We start from the raw sequence: 17,853 nt of genomic DNA on the forward strand, positions 1-17,853 counted from the left end.
GTGTTTTGTCGAGCCAGGTAGCCAAGCGAAAATAGACAGGATATCAGACCACGTGATCTTCACAAAAGGTGACAGAACTAGGGGGTGGCACACCTACAACATCACACCTGAGTGTAAACATAGCTCTCAAGCACAGACAAGTCCCCAGTGAGACTCTCTCACAGGTCTGTTCACAGCACCTGATCCCAGGTGACAGTCCTACCCCGAGCACAGGCAGCCAAGCTCCTCAGCAGGTGGAAAAAGGTTCTCATGCATTTATGCTTCACTCGGGGTCCTGACTCAAGCAGCTTTCAATAATTGACACTCCTTACCTCAGTGCCTTGATACAGCTAAGAATGCTTTTATGTCCTTCTCAGTTTATCTTCCAAAGAATCAGTGACTGTTTAATAATGTTTGTATTAATGATTTCTTCTTACGCCATTCACTTACAATGTGAACATGGTGCCTCCGTGACAGCTATTTAGCTGCACTGCTGGTTCAGTGAAAAGCCTTGGGAAGATTGCTAATTTATGATATGTATGATGATCCCACTTCAGTTTTCTTCCTTCACAGTGTTTTGTAGATTGGAATGCATAGGTAGGTGGCCAAGTTTGAATAGCTGTGTTATGTTAGTTCAGTAACAATGAAGTGTCATTATTTTTGGCTAATATTAACATGTAACTGGTGTATGGCCTGACAGATGCATCTGAAACATTTACAGATTCTGGAAAAGAAATCTACAGTCACTCACAGAGCTGTCCCCAACCATTCTAATAAGAAGATAAGATTGTTTTGCAGCACAAAGTGGGAGAAGACTTAATAGAATCAGTCACAGTTTTAGTGGTACCTCTGCTTCAATAACCAATTTATGTCAATTTATACCCAATTTTCTTAAGTAGATGGTTGAGAATAGTATTACTATTTTTTTATCTTCCAGGTAAAAGGTACTTCTCTTTTCATTTTATCTGGGATAAATTATGAAGTCATTTCTCAAATGCAAGTTTCAATCCATCATTAAATAATAACTTGAATGATTGCTTCTCTTTTCTTAACTCTTAGAATGGAAACATACTTGCCCTTTCTGAATCTGCAAGTTCCAGTCCTCATCATTCTTTGTTTCAGAGTAGTACTAGCAGAAATAGTAGGTGACTACTGTCCCTATCAACCTCAATTTCTATTACAGAAAACAAAAGTTATAAAATGTTTCAATGTATCCAAGTTGTTTTCCCTAATTCCCCAATTTAAGAATGTCATGATGACATTCTTAATTTTGCTATGCAAAGAGACAAACCATGTCGTTTTCAAAGCAAAAGAATAATTAAAATACACAAAAAATAGAAAGATTCGCATTGTAAAAAATAAGCTAAAAATGAAGGAAGTGTACTTCAGAACAAAAACAGGGGCTCACACATTCATTTCATGTTTCACTGAATAAAAATCCAGATGACTTCACAGATGAATCTGAGATAAAGTTAACCATTTTCACTACAATTAACTGTGACACTTCTCATGTTGGCTAATGTTTGCTGCATGGTCCCAGCGAAACACAGGCTACTTTTAAAGGCATTCAATAATCAAGGATGATTCTGAGTCACTGAAAGTCCACCCAACAGAAACCTCAATACACTTACCAGCTCAGACTTCCTCATAGGAAACCAGTAATCATACTGTGCCTATATCTTCTGCATATTTTTGAGTTATTCATGTGTGGCAACACAGAAAACATCCTATCAGTTCACTTTCAGTCTCATGGATCACATATTCAAGGGAATTAGCAACAGCAGCAGCAATATTTGAGAACTCACCTATCTGCAAGGCAGGGTAAGAACTCCTATTGATTCAGGTGATTTCAAGTCTCTCCTGTTATTTCTTCTGTAATTTCTGTGGGGTTTTTGTTCAGTGCTTGGTGCCTCACTGGATTTCAATGAGACTGAAATACTATTTGCCTCAGGAGTCTTTTGAGCTTAAGATTCCCACTTTTCTGGAGAGGTGTACTGTGAAGCACAAAATGCCTAAGAACAGCATTCAGTCAGGAAAGAATGATGGTCACCAGTACCTGTATTCACTTCACTGCTGTGGTAACACAGGGAGGTAAATAACCTCCACAGAACTGAAGCTATGTCTGCTATCAGACTGACAGCTGTGAGGCAATTAAACACAATGGCTCTCTTACCTAGCTTTATTACATTTAGCACCTGCTTGAATGCCTTCTGTCCAGCTGAGGAACATCAAGCTGTCTTAGAAACACCCAAGCAAGGGCTTTCAGGAAACAGACAAAGCTCGAGAGATCTTTGGCCTAGAAAAGAAAATCTAGGAAGCTTCTCTAGTGTTCAGGAAACTACAAAATTAGTGAAAACCATTAATTGCACAAGTGATGTTCTGTGGATGAACTTAGTTTTTCTGAAAATTCCCAGAGATTCCTTTGGAAATAATCAGCAGTCTGTGAATCACAAACAGTGCCTGGGAGATGCTATGTCCAAGACTATAACATGAACAAATGCAATCATTATATTTACCAAACAAATATTTTCTGGTTGGACATTTTTCTTACTTCAGAGGTCAGTTTCATATCAATACTATCTAGTATCCAACATATGCAATGCACTGAGTTTATAAATTAATTTCAAAAGTAGTTTTACTTCTTTTACTTTCTCTGCTTAAAGTCAAATAAATATATATGCAGTCCACATTCAACTATCACAGAACTCAAAAATCCTCCAGAGCTGTGACCTCAACTTGAAAATAATAAGCATGTGTAGCATTCTGAAGGAGGGAAGAAAGGTAAACTGATTACTTAATTTTTGATTTTTGGTATCTCTGAGGAGAGCTGATAACTCCTCTTTAAAAATTTCTGCCTTCAATGAATTTGTAAATATGCCTGGCTGCAGCTACAAGTGGGATGCAGAAGCTGTAGGATACTGAAGCCACTCCCGTAACATTTAAGTGAGGGTGTACATCAAACCAGGAGATTTATAGTAATCCCCTGCTATTAGACACACTTTTCTTGAAAGTGTGAGTTCCCCTATTAGCTACTCAGCAGGGGACTCCATTTACCCTGCAAGTGGTCTGAGGCATGCAAAATGTTTAAATTTTGAGAGAATCACAAACAGCAATATCTCCAGAGTACAAAACATGACCTATATTTTTTAATTGCTCACAAAACAAGACACATCCAAAGTGACATGGATACAAATAGCTTAACTTGAACTTGCCTAGAACCAGCTCTGTAACTCACACACTGTGAGGATTTGGTGGTGAAGTCTCATCAACAATCCATCAGGTGAAAATCCGGTATCTCAGTATCTCAGCATCTCAGCCTCAGTATCTCAGAGACCAGTCTTTCTGGAAAGACGAAATTTGAACAACAAGGCTGCCTCAGACTTTGATTAGCCTTCCCATACATGACAAAGAGCTCACTAGTAAAAGCATTTTGTCAGCAACTTCGGTACTGCAGTTTTAAATTTCTGTAATTCCTGAAGACTGCATGAGTTAAGCATTTTGAAAATACTTGATATTTTAATGCTTTTAGGGGTTTCCTCCTTTTTCAGTATGCACCTTTCAGCATTACTAACTGAAGAAATACCAGCCTACTTAGTTTTGAAATTTGAAATTGCAACAGACTGTGAGCTGTGGTAGGTATGTGCATCAATAGACTGGAAATTCACCCAGGAAAAATATTTAGGGAAAAAAAAAATCTAACTAAAATGTATTTGTTCTTAAGAATTCTAAGAGACTATCTTCTGTTTAGCTGAGATTAAAGATGGTAATCTACAGTCTCAAAACCCTAACTCACAAAGATTTGTCATATTCCTGCTTATTAAAATGTCCTTTTAAAATCTTTATTAAATTATATCCGTGGTGGGGTGAATGAACACTAAAAAAGTTGTTCTGTAATGATTCTGAAGTTAGATTCCAGTCATTAGATAATAATTCGGCTATAAGACTCTTATTCATTATTTACATTTTAGTTTTGTAACATTTAGCTTCAACTCTTCTGAAAGAGATTAAATTGAGACTATTTTTAATGTTGATTCCAACAACTGCAAAATAATCCTTGATATTTACTAATACCAATCCACAATTAAACAATTTGCAAATGCAGGCTAGACATAATTAGTAGGGCTTGCTGAATGAGCTATTTTCTTCACATTTTTAAGATTAATGCCTACATTGATCTGAAGACAGAATAACTTTAGTTTCATTGTCCATTTTACATAGTGCACTGCTGAAAGCATATTCATATTGCAACCACTTCCCATCACTAATAGAGAACTGCATTTGGAAGTACTTCCTTCAAACTGATAGATCGAATGCAAAACTGCTCAGAAAGATAGGTTATGAATATTTTCCACTGTACATCTCTGTGGCTACCCACTACTTCCAACCATTAAAAAAAACACAGAAATGTTGGCATCAATAAGAATTGCAGGTACACTTCATCTTCCAACAGTGTTATGTCTGGACAGTTGCAGCATTGCAATGGCAAGGTAAATGGCAACTTGAATATTCTCATGTTAATGTATTCACATCAAATAGTTACTCAATTTGCATTTTGCTCCTGTAATTAATTTAAAAAACAAAACCAAACCAATGTTTTTGCCTTTTTTAAAGTCCTTTTTGTCTTACCCCAAAATGGAAATTAAAGTTACAAAATTTTTCTGGTTTAGAATTTAAAAGGTATATATGCAAATGGGGTATAGATGTATGATGCCAGAGTTGGGTAGGTCTTTTCTCCTTTTCACTTAGTAAAATAAATACTTGTATGCAAACATCAGATCTCACTCTAGAGCTAACATGTATAGCTAATATATAATTACTATGGGATTAGATGCGATCCTAATTTAGTGGTAATGAGGGTATAAATGAGGTGGGATTTTTAAGTTAACCCCTCAGTGTAGGCTAGTACAGCATCTCTTAACATTAGTTCAAGTCCTGTCGTTGGAAAGACTCCAAATACAGTAGTACTTTACTTCCTTAGACCGAGTAAAACTTATTTTGGCAGTGTACTCTTTTATGAGTAAAGTTTCAGCATTGAGAAGAGTATGAAACTCTATAGGAATTTAACTACAGTGAAAGGTTCTGAGGCCCTAAGACTGATTTCAGTGTGAGCATTGCTCTTCAAGACTGCTACACTCAACTAGATTCCCTGAGTTATATTATTCACATATTACTATACTAAGAAATTAGGCTAATATTCCAAAACTGTTCTCTGCTGAGAAGTCAATGTTAACCAAATCCAGGGTTCTGCGGAGTCATACAGTATGTACATTTGAAAAACAAAGCAACAGTATCCCCAACTCCCTATTCTGCTGAAGAAACATCCTCTTCAACCATGAATTTAGGGGAAAAGTTCTGGCGCAAGTAGAGACGACAGTTTAATATATTCCTAAACAACAGTTTAATTGGCTTTGTAGAACTATTTCCCTCCTGCTCAGATATTGGTATGCCCCCATTCCCATTCTCCTAACCATGTGGAACACATACTCTTCTACCACATGTTAGATTTCAAACTTTATATTATTTAAATACCATGACACTGTATGTTATTAATCAAAATCTCAATATTTTGGAGCCGTTTGTTAAACAATTTTCTAGCATCAAAACCTTACAAAATCACAATCTGAGGCACTCAACTTCCTTGAAGATCTCTTCAGAGAACACTTCAAAGAGGAAGTTTTTGTAGAGGTCACTTAACTATATTCAACCCTATAAATACAAAGAAACATTTTTTGTTTTAAAAATTGGATAAAAAATGTTATATAATTGTTTTAAATGGTTGGACTATTTAAAAGGTCATGTTAAAATCGTTAAGTTCCACGATGAGACTTGTCTTATAGCTTTTGACATGCATAAGATATAAAGCATGCGTATTATTAATTTCGGGAATAGTTTTAGATACCTACACTGAATTAAACTGTCGCAGTTGATGTAATTATTAAGCAAGGTTATAGACCATGCTCAGAAGTTCAAATAGTGCCCATTTCAAAAGTCCTCTCAGTAGTTATGAGCCCAAGGGCAACCTACCATGACTGGTCACACTCCTGGAGCAGGGTATGAAAGCTCTTTTTGTTTAAAGCTTGTCTTCTCGATCCTAGTTACAGCAGAGTGGTGTGAATGCAAGAGACTTTTGTTGTTAATAAATTTAATGCATCCCATTAACACTTTTTACGTTCACATCCAACCAATACGGAGCATAAAAGAGGAGCGTGTAGTACTTGTCACTTGATTCCAAAACTTCAGATTTATTGCCTGTATGAAATGATCTCAGGCTAAGTAACCTCACTTCAGCCGAGCAAATCTAATGGGCAATGTATGGATGAACATTCTTAACATTATCAATCAAACTGCAGGCATCTGTAGTACCACTTTCACCTTTTTATGTCAAATCATGTGTGATCAAAATGTGTTAGTTCAACCCGATACAGTTCTCTTGCTAAACCAGAAACTCCAGCAGACAGACTAATGCTGGACATGTTGTATTCTTAAAACTGGAACTAGCATTCCTAAAAGTGGAAATACGTCCATGTGTGTATGTTTTTAAATACACTGAAATGTGGGGGGGAAATAATTTACTTACAGAAATATTTTCAGCTACACATTGAAAAAAATAATCTGAACTTCACCCTACCTATTCAGAATTTTAAACAGAGCAACAGGATTTGTGATGCTGTTTTCAACACTGCTGTCTTCAGGTTCACTGAAATGTTTTATACCTTCACAAGCTAAACAGAAGATTTCATGTTGTGGCAGTAGTCTCATTGGAGCCTTATGACCAGATAACCATTTTGTTTCGCAATGTCATTTACACCAGTACAAATGTGGAATGTCCTATCTGGAATTAATTTAAACTACTCTTGTGAATGTAGCTTTATGTAAAAGAGTACCGAAATTAAAGTACACTGTTTAGCAACGCTTTTTACTTTTCAAGATTTTTAAATATTCTATTTAGCTAGTACAAAGAAAACACAGGTGCACACATATGCACACATCTGGATGGACACAGCTGCACACCTTCTCTAGAAAAGTAGCATGCCCTATGGGCTGGCTAGCTGCTACTCATTTTGATCCAGGTAATTAACATAGAAATAACATACAGTAATATTTTCTCATCCTCTGAGAAATTTTATATAGCATTCAAGTATTTCATGGAACCTTCTCTTATTCTGTGCTAAATGCTTAAAAAAATACTCAAACAACTTACACTAAAATATGGTCCTAGCTGATTATAAAATAAAAAATCTGATTATAAAATAAGCCTTGCAAAAATAAATAGTTTTGTCTCTGTTTCCAGAAACAAGATGGTATTAGCAGACAAATTATTAAATATAATAATCTGGACATGTTTGCCACATTCAAGTGTGTGGAGGGGCTAGAAGAGCGATTCTTTCTTAGTCATGCATATTACTTGAATCCAAAATAAAATTGCCAGTGTTGCTGGGGCAGCATCAATGTTTAAAAGTGGATTCCTTTTCTTTCACTTTTTCCAATGGTTTTTACTTTTGTTTGATACAGATAAAACCCTTTCATCTATAGCATTTACATTAAGAATTTAGTAATATATGTGCTATAGAATTGGAGAAAAATACTGGCCTCCTAAAGGATTTTTACCTCCTTTCTCCCTCCTTCCCTTTTCTTATTTTTTGTTCTTGTTATATGTATGGCTCCAAGGTCTGTCTCTTGGTGCTTGGTACACTATTGCTCTGTTATAGGAGAATCTTTACAGTTCAGTCTGAGATAGTTTTTCAGGGGTGGGTCACATTCTGCTGACAAGTATCATGTGCCTTGTCTTCTAGCAAATGATCCGTTTGGAATCTCATCCTAACTGATATTTGCTCTTTGGGGATGGATGAAAAACCACAACGTGTTCTATAAAGCTCAAATTGGCCTTATCAAGCAAAACATCTGCTAGATGTGTGAGTGACTTGTGACAGCAGGAGACATCAGCACCGGCCTCCCCAACAGAAGACAGTGCTATTAATGGAAGCTATTATGGAAGAACTCTGGCAAGAATTTTTTTCCAAACAGCTAAAAAAATTTAAAGAAAAAATATGTTGTTATGGTAACAGCTATTTGAAAAATACTGTAACAATAGGCAATTTAATATCAAACTACCAAGCTGTTAGTTTGACTATTTGGTTTTCTTTTTAAGCAGTTTATTTACAGAAATCCCCTCCCTTTCCCTTATGCAGTTACACGTGTGAGTGTGCAGACACTCACACTTGTAAGTAAGGTAATGCACCATCTGCAAAGAATTAGTGTTTGTAAAATTTCGGTCTTGGAGCTGCAAAATTCCAGATAATGCAGGTTTTTGCACACCATTAGAACATCCAGTTTAATATGGGCTCAGCCCATCCTCCACATGGCAATAAAACACATTTTGTAGCATCTCCAGTATGCATTTCTGGCACAAAGAGTTGTTCCTGTGCTCCTGTTGCTTCAGGGAATGTGGCTAGTCAATTTGTGGCTACCACAGCTACTCCCTGGAAAAATGCAGTATTGCCTCTCTGTGTTCTGGAAATCAGCACTCCCTCCCACTGCTGGGAAAAGAGGGTTCCAAAACAGTTTTTGGAGTTAAAGCATCATACAACATATCTTTCCAAAGCCTTCCAAAGTATTTTACACTTTACACTTTTTTAGAAAATTTCCTCTGAACAAGCACAAGTTTCTGTGTGCACTAGCTTCAACATCTTACTTTGAAGGAGCATGTAATCCTCACTCAGATAAAGTCTCTTTTGAAGTTAGTGCATAACATATTGGGTACTGGCTGGAAGGTCTGGCTGCTTGATTTTTCATACTGATGTATGTACAGTGATAATAGGAAAGAGCTGGAGGACACCGCCTGCTCTTCCTCTTAGAGCTGTGCTTTCAGCCAGGATGTGTACAAAAAAACAGACAAACAGGACACATTTTTGTACATGTCGCAGGTGAACAAACCTTGGAGCTTTAAATTTCCTCCAAAATATATCATGGAGGATCAAGTTACACTGTGTTAAGTACTGCATGGGAATTGTGAACATCCTATTTCTTAATATGGAGATGAGATTTTAGAAATGTGAAACTTGCATTTTGTTTCACTGCTTTCAATCCCTCTGAGGTGTATAATGGTCTGCCCCGACAGAGAATCACATTTCAATGAGAGTAACTAGCATGTTTGATCTAAAAAGATTACAAATAGAGGAGTGTGGTGATAGAGATTTTTGCTTCTATTTGTTTTGCCGTAACTGGGAATTTTGCAGTCATGTTGTTTTCTAAATAGACAAATATTTTTATTGTCAATATAAAAATTTAGTTATGTTCATGTGCAGTAAAAGCCATGAGAAATACTAGATAACAAAAATCCACTACAGCTTATTTTGCATCATTTTGCAAAAGAGAAAGTGAGTTATTTGTTCTCAGTGACAATCCAAATTCAGCAGCAATGTGCTCCATAGGTCCTACTGACACTCATCTGCATATATGGGAATGCATTTGGAAACTGAATGCAAGTGGTGGTATTTTCTAACCTCCCCCCACAAAATCCCTTGAGCATTTCAGACATTCCACTCAAAATGATTTTTTAATGTGGAACCTACTTACCACATTTGTTTTACATTACAAGATGCTGTATAGGTTGTTTACATACGGAAAAGTCAGTGGAGAGAAATTTCTGTAACTGTTCAGAAAGAAAGATTGCAATGTTACTGTAACAAGGACAATTATGGACAGACACAGGTAATAGCTGTTTAGAAAATGTTAGGAGCATTATTGTGGATAATAGACATTCTTTTCTTAGCATTGCCCTTGCCCAAGTTTAATTTTCCATTGGTGGTGTCCACCTAGATTGCTTAAGACAGCTGTAGTCTTCTCATTTACATTAAGGTAACAAAAAGTTGACTGCTGAGTTGTCCCAGGTGGAGTTCATCTGTACAAAGGTCCGGAACTATGAGGGAATACCTAAAATGTCAGATATGTCCAGTATCTAGTGCTGCAGCAAATTATCACCTCTTCCAGGTCACAAAGGTCAAAATAATTTCCAGCTCTATTTTTCTAAAAGCCATTTTCATTTAATCTGTCCTTTACAAATGGTAAATTTAATGAGAACTTCAGGAATAATTCAAACTAAAATTAAGAAAAACTACCTAGATATATATGTGTTAAATTCAAATATATTTTAGTAAGCAACAACGTGGCCACTATTAAACTAGTTCTCAAATACTATTGAAATAATAAGTATGCTCGCAAAGGAAACCTGCTTTCTTTTAAAGTGACTGCATGCATTATTCCAGCTTCTTGTGATAATAGCACATTTAATACCGAGGCCAAGATGCAATTTTTTGTTGGAAGAAGGTGTTACATTGCACCTGTATGCTTATACTCACCTAGGAGTTCCATTCCACTAAATTAATCCAGCCTGAAGTTCAGGAGGGCTGCTGCTGGCTTGGCCTCCACAGCATTCTTCTTGCTGGCTTTGCGGAGCAGTTGGGAGCAAATCAGGTGAGAGAGGGAGCAGAGGAAAGGAAGAGGCCTGTCTCTAAAGAGACACTGGATTAGACTGGAGTGAATAGCTGACGTCCTCTGTAATTATACACACATTGAACCCTTTATAGTTGACTTAAGTTACTTCAAACTGCACTGGTCTGGCCCTCCATACTGATTAAAAGCAGCATCTATTTACCTTAACAATAAATGTGGAGATTAGTAAAAATTCACTTGATCACAATAAGAAGACAGATAATTAAAGGGCAATGCAAGCCAGATTGGAATGTAAGGGCCTGAAACAGCATATTAGGAAGCATAGGCTGCTTTTGTGTATGTGTAGTTAAGGATTGCAGAAATCCCTTCAAGTAGACTGTTTTTGTAGCAATACTTAAAGTAGAGGAAGGCCAGAACATGTCCTGAGGAGATTGGCCCAGCAACACTCCTGGGCAAAGTGACAAATACAAAGCTTTGGAAAAGGAAAAGGACTTTAAAGCACAATGTGACTAAATGGACAATCTCTACAAAATCTTTGAAAGAGGCCTCCAGAACTTTTATTCTTCTTTGATGTCTCCTCCATGATAAAAAACAAGTTTAAGGTAAGCAGGACACACTGCTGATTCTATGGGTTAAGCTCTTGATAGCGTAGGGTCTACAAGAAAGGGAAGAACTGGGTTTAGTATGTGACAGACTGAAGAGAAATGGTCTTCTCTCAACATAAATGCTCTTCTTTATGTGGGATCTCCTTTGGGGAAGGGGGAGGACAGCTCTTATTCCTATTGAAACTATCATTTGGTTTTACATGGTTGATATTTTGTTTTACTAATCCTTTCTAGCAAGAAAGCAAGCAGCTGATAACTAAATAAGTGAATACTATCAATCCTATATGGACAACTTTGAAAATCAGGAATGGCTGTATCCACGTTTTGTAGTAAAAGAGCTGTATCTCTTGATAGAACTTAACACCCATCCCTTGTTTCTTTTCTTTGCACTGATACTGAGGAGCTCTATGCTTACATCCTTGCAGAAAATTATGGGATAAAACAGTGACTTTTGACAAGCATTGCAGCAATTTCCAGAGACCAGATTGTAGCTGAAACACAAATAATAATTGGAATCTTAAATTAATAACATTCTCTCTCATATGATATTCCAAAATAAATTTCCAGCTGAACCAAGACTTACAGATGTTTTGGCTTTTTTTCTAACAAACACTGTCACCAGTTACACTGGTCCCATTAAAGTCGCATTTTAAAGAATGGCTTAGTTAGTTCACATGTGTGGGGTTTTGTTTCTCAGCAGTTTCAATTTGGAGCATGTCAGAACTGTTTAACGCCAAGCCAAAGATTCATTAAGTCACTTGGTATGTATAGAGAAGACTAATTTTGGAGTGCTAAGTATCAAGGTGAATAAGCTTAGCAAAAAGGTAAGGAAAATGCAAGAAACAGAGGGCATCTGTTCAATGAATAGCAAATCATGGTCCTGTTCCGTCTGAACTGAATCTCTATCCCCCTAACAAATTGGTGGCAAGCGCAAAGTCACCAGTCTCTCCCAACCCTTCTCTCTGGGGTTGCCAGGAGCTAGGAGGAATTTTCCAGGTGTGAGAGGTTCCCTGGGTCTTCTGAAGGGAGGCAAAGACAGACCCAAGGCCTACAGGGTACCAGCTCTGGCTTTCATAGCAGCTGATATTTTGTAGTTTCTTAGTTGTAGAATGGTTAGAACAATCATCCGTGGTGGAGAAGACTGCACCTACCCTGTCCCTCCATCAGCTGGCACATCCCAGCCTGCTTTCCACTCCTTAGTTGTCTTGGAACTTCCAGGCATTGTGGTTCTGTGTCCCTGCTGTCATTAAAAGGCTACAATAATCTAACCAAACACTTTGTTGAATATATGTGTAAACCACTGCTTTCATCCTTGTGTTGCGTATGCACAGCAGATTAGTGTCTTCTTTAGGAAGTAGTCAGGGATCTCTTTGTTTCCTTCTTTCAGGTACAAGGTGAATTAATCAATTTGGAAACCAGCAAATCCACCCCTCCCTTTTTCCCCCACAAATCTGAATTCTTCCAGCCTACATCTCTTGACAATAAAGAGATAAAGCTCAGATGCCCTACATGACGAAGAACTGAGCCTGTTTCTTTGCATTTAAGTTTTTCTAAATAAATTGCTTTTGTTGTTTAAAGCTGTGATGAATGGAGACACAGGGCCAGGTTGGTCGCTGGAACAGTACAATGGATGTAAGAAGGTTTTTTTCTCTGCCATATAAATCATTCACATTGTTTAAGGTACATTGATCAATCTAATGGCTTGTAATAGGCTCCTAATTGCCACTAGGAAAGTATTGCAAGCTTGCATCTGAACGTGAAATGGTTCATGATCTGAGCTGAAATTCACCTTAAGCCTGAGTTCCAGTAATTACAGAACACAGAAAGAGCATAATGAACGGCTCCCCTTCTTTCCTTGCCCTAATCCCAGGACAGGGTGAGGGGGGAGAAGGGAACACAGGAACGGGGGTTTGGCATATTTTCCTCTACCAAACCAGCAATTCATTAAATGGCAAAAGCTGCAGGAGGATTTATTGGTCATTGTGGACCGAAGGGAACTTTGTAATGTCAATCATCCTGCCTATTACGCTGCCACATATCTCTATCTGTAGATAGACAGCTTGCTTAATCACAATCAACACTCTGAGTCACGCCTGGCTAAAAACGCGGTATGAAAAGCTAGGAGGGTACCGGAAGCGGGATGCTAGGAGAAATGTGGGGACAGGAGTCCTCCGCGGTGAGGCTGCTCCGGTGAGGCACCCGGCCGCTCCCCTGCTCGCCCGCCCGGCGCTGCCGCTTCCCCGCGCCCCGACCGGCGCCGCCGGGGGAGCCGCGGGGCGGAGGAGCCGAACGGGCCGGGCCGGGCCGGGCCGGGCGCTGCCAGAGACCGCCGAGCTCGCCGTCCCAGCCGCCGCTGCCCTGCTCACCGCACACACCTCATTACCGAGTCAGCAGAGCTGCTTTAATGGACTTGGGTGGAAAGGCGGTTTCACGCTCTATAAACGTTGGGTGCAAGCGTTTACTAATTAAACTCTTTCTATTTAGAAACACCTGCGTTTTAAGAAAGCTTTCTGAACGCTAGCACTGGCTGAATTTCCAACCTGCTGCAGTCTGAGCTTGTCATGCCTAACCTATGCATCGTAACAGCACTGGAAAGCATGTGAACCAAGAGGTAAAATCCTCGTACAATGCTCTTGCACAATGTTCCTCAGACTTTCCTACCAAGGCAGAAAACAAATCTATGATGCTGTTGAATAATCTCCCAATAATTGTAGTAATTAAAATCATCATCCAGTCTGCAGTCACCTTCCTTCCTTTGACACTAGTCTTCCCTTGAATTGTTAACGTGTCTCCGGCTGAGATAAACAGAACAAGGGAGCTTTAAAATACACGGTCCAAATAAATTTAGCGGAAGAGAATTAATTCCACAGACACGCTTTTGACTGCGTTCAGTAGGCGACAGGATTTCTGAAACTATTGTGCAGATTTTTTAAACACAGGATAATATGGGTCTCCCTGCTACTCCTAAATAGTGTCACCTTAAAGATCGAGGAAAAGATGAAAGCCCAGCCTGATGCTCCACCTCGGGGCTCAGTGTGCAGGGGGCAGGAGGAGAGGGGAGTGCACCATGTAACAAACATCATATGAAAGATCAAGCAGAAATTGTGGGAGAGTGCCATAATTTTCATTTAATTTCCATGATCTATTTGATCCCAGCGTTCATCCCCTTTTTATTAGCTATAAAAGATTTCCTTCTAATCAAAAGCTGCACTTCGTCTTTACCCACAAATTAAAAACTCTGCAGTGGAAAGAATTCAGTGGACTCAACAGGCACCAAGGTCTGTATTTAAACACTATCTCTATATATCCTTCCCCCTTGTAGTATCTAGTCTTGGGCAGAATAGCGGGGAAGCCTTTTCCTAACTGAAGTTATTAATTTATCACCAGGTACCCCTCTGAGTTGCTCTGATAATCAATGCTGGTTTCTAGACCACGTAAATGAAGAGTGTAATTGAGGGGGGGAGGGGGTTTCGCACGGAAGAACTGTTGCTAAAAAAAAAAAAAAATCTGGCAGGACGCAATCATTTATCTCGGCAATGAGCAGTTTGCCTGTTTCCTGCCCACATCCCTTCTGTTTGGCAGAAAATTAGGCTGCTTCTCTTAAACTTGGAAGGGTTTGCCCCCTTCCCACCCCTAACACCCTTGGGTAAAACTCCGTGCCCCTCCTAGGAAGCAGGGGAGATTGTACAGCAACCTTACATTTAACTGCTGCTAAATCGATTTATTTGGAAAATATTTGGCAGCTCTTTCCCAGAGCTCTTTTTGAACAGACGAGCCATTTCATCTGATGCTCTTGAATATAAACCCAGGAGCTTCCCAACCATCTGTAATGAACGAATTGTTTCCCAGCTCTACCTCCTAAAGACAGCAACTTTAGTAGTTGCACAGATCAAAAGACACTCGTAGAGAGAAGATGGCAAACAATATTGTTCAAAGGAAGTGAACTGTTGCATTTAATTAGGCTATTCTTTATTAGTATTCATATTGAGATTTTCTTTTTTTTTTTTTTTTAGATTTATGTTGATTTAACTGTAATGTATTTATGATGTAAATATATTCCAAGATGAAAACGTCACGGATCAATTGTAAAGGACCCGGATACATAATTTTAAAAAATCAGTTTCAGTTTATATGAGGTTCTCACCCCACTTTCGCTTCTTAGTCAGATTTGTTTATGCAGAATCGACATTTAATAGTGCTAATTGCACTCCAGTTAAATTGCCCTGATTGCAGAAAGGGAAGCAATTTTCGTGCTCTCTGTCTGGGTTTGGAAGAAATTGTTTTATATTCACCTCTTTATAAAGAAGTGGAGATAAGGCACCGAGCCTTTGCACAAATTGCACTTATGGGCTGACTGGCAGCATTCAGGCTCTATAATAGAGCATTATTTGGCCGTTTTGAATAATGTAAAGCATTTGCTGAAAGCTATTCTCCTGAAAATTGCTTTAACTTTTAAAAGGGTGATGATTCACTCCAAACCAGGCCTTTGTTACATTGTCATTATCCCCCCAAATGTTTTAACAGTCAGCTCAACACTTTAGCATAACACATTGATCTTTGTTTAAAAACTCGATTTTTGGAGTATGAAAAAAATCTGTCAGAAAATACTTGACCCCCTAAAGATTTTAGCAGCGTTCCCCCTTCCGCCGCCATTCGCTCAGCCTTTCCACCGCCTGCCTCGTTCCTGCGGGTTTTAGTTACTTTTCCGACTACAAAGGGGCGAAGAGATGGATGTGCGGCAGGCAGAGCCACCCGCCAGTCTTCAGGCACAGCAGAATCCCCACTTTGCTGTGGGAGCGCAAGCGGGCAGCGGATGCCTTTACTCGCTGATGTAGAGGCAACATTTTTAAACGTCACGCTCTCGATCTGCCTTCCAGCCGTATTTTATTGATGACTTTCCACAAGATGAGAGGAAAGACCCTCTCCCCCCACCGCCCTGGGGTTGGCCAGAAGCGCCGCGCTGCCACTTGACGACCACCACGGCAGGCTCCTGGGAAGGGAAAGAGCGGGTTCCCCCCCCGGAGAAAAGGAGGAAGGAAAGAAGGAAGGAGGGAAGGAAGGAGTCACCTGTTGGGCGACGGCTCCCGGGTGCCCCTGTCGGACTCCTTGCCTCACCCGCGGGGCTTATGTCGCTCCCCCCGCCACCGCCTTTCTGCCGCCTCCACCCGCCGAGCGCTACAGCCCCCCTGGGTACAGCCGCCGCTCAGGATCTGCTCCGGGCAGACCTTTCGAAGGAAGGGTTTGCCATGCTCTACCCGGACCCCTGCGCCGGCTGCGAGTCAATGTGGAAAGAATTAAGGGCAGAACAGTATTTTCTCCTACTGCCCCGACTCTGTTTAATACGCGGCAACAAAAAGGCGAGCGCCCTTTGAAAATAGCCTTAGACGTTTAAATAAAAGATAATCTCCAGGGACATCCTTCCTAGCGTGGCAGTCGTCCTGTAGGTTGCATAACACAGTGTAGGAGAAAACGCAATGCCCACCTTATTTAAACACACACATACAAAAAAAAAAAAAAAAAAATATATATATATAAAAACATGTAAAGGAAAGCGAAATCATAAATTCCCGGTTTCTCCATCTTGCTCCTAAGGGATGCCTATTTTGCATCTGCTAGAAGGTTTTACACTGGATGGCTGAGGCGGCACCGAGAAGAAGGAAATATTGACTGAAATGCAGAGCAAGGGCCCGGCGTTGCTTGAACGCACTCATCATATTTCTGGTTCAGAATTGTACTCAGCTGCACTGGGAACGGCAAAAAGGAAGGGGAAAAGCTCCTATTCCCATTCTCACAGAGCCGACCGCGATGATGAAAAGTTGCACGCCTATTGATCTTCCGCGGGCACAGTACGGGCAAGCTCTAGCCAATTACTTAAGAAGCCTCCAATAATTACAAATCAAAGGGACTAGCTCGCAAGACATTGAGGAGCCGAGGTTTGGACTTACATTTCGCACATGCAGAGAGCAGGTAAAGTCTCTGTCGCTCACTGGGTGCGTGGAGTGTGCACAGTGCAGAGGCCACAGGCAAGTGCTAGGGAGGCTTATTCCAGCAGCGCCCTAGCACTGCTAGGAGGGAGCAAGCCTTCTGCCATTAGCAGCACTGCTTCCACGGGAGTATATGAGGCTTGAAAAACGTGCTGCAGGCTGCGAATTTGACTTTCAAAGTGTTTTGCTTTGCTGGCGATTACTCTGTAAAATAATATCCTCTGTCTTAAGAGACAGGAGGTCAAATGCCCCTCGTCCCCTCTCCCGCCCTGGTACGAGAGCAAAGGGATGTCTGGCGGTTCCCTGGCTTTAGAATTTTTTGGCACTTTATATAACCACAAAGCCTCCTCAGTTCCTTTTGCAATGGAAGTAAGAAATACGTTGTGCACGAAATCACTTCTAGCATTTAGTAATGAAAACAAAAAAAAAATTTAACGTGTTTTCCCAGAATGTCATTAGGTGCTGTTAGGTTATTTGTATCCAACACGGACAGCTCCCAAATGGCCAGAAAAGGAGGCAAAGGGCCTGTTGAATAAAGGCGACACAGGTATGGTTTACGGGTCGCGAGGATCGCAGGTGACTACACCAGCAGCGGGGCATCGGACACCTCCTGCACAGTTTACAGGCGCCGGCGAGCGGCGTCAGGCGGGACACCAGCCCTCCGCCGGCGCGACCTAGCTCTCGACTCCTGCCCTTGCGGCTCTCCCCGCTTCCCCGGCGGGCAGGCGGCGCGGGGGCGGCGGGGAGTCGCGGCCCGGCGGGAGCGCGGCCCGGGGCGCCGGGGCCGGCGGTAATTGACGGCGCGGCCGCCGCCGTCGCGGGCCGGAGCGGGA

General features: G+C 40.4%; 1 long non-coding RNA gene across 1 annotated transcript; it reads right to left on the reverse strand.

The window, feature by feature from the left end:
• Positions 1–3,180: 3,180 nt before the first annotated feature.
• LOC104693860 lies at positions 3,181–10,475 on the reverse strand. Its single transcript, XR_752635.2, has 3 exons — positions 10,338–10,475; positions 9,556–9,631; positions 3,181–3,321 (listed from the first exon to the last, which is right to left on the reverse strand). It is a non-coding gene; the product is annotated as an uncharacterized LOC104693860 (long non-coding RNA).
• Positions 10,476–17,853: the final 7,378 nt, after the last annotated feature.

This window comes from Corvus cornix, chromosome 7, assembly GCF_000738735.6.
Source record: "Corvus cornix cornix isolate S_Up_H32 chromosome 7, ASM73873v5, whole genome shotgun sequence".
Lineage (NCBI taxonomy): Eukaryota > Metazoa > Chordata > Aves > Passeriformes > Corvidae > Corvus > Corvus cornix.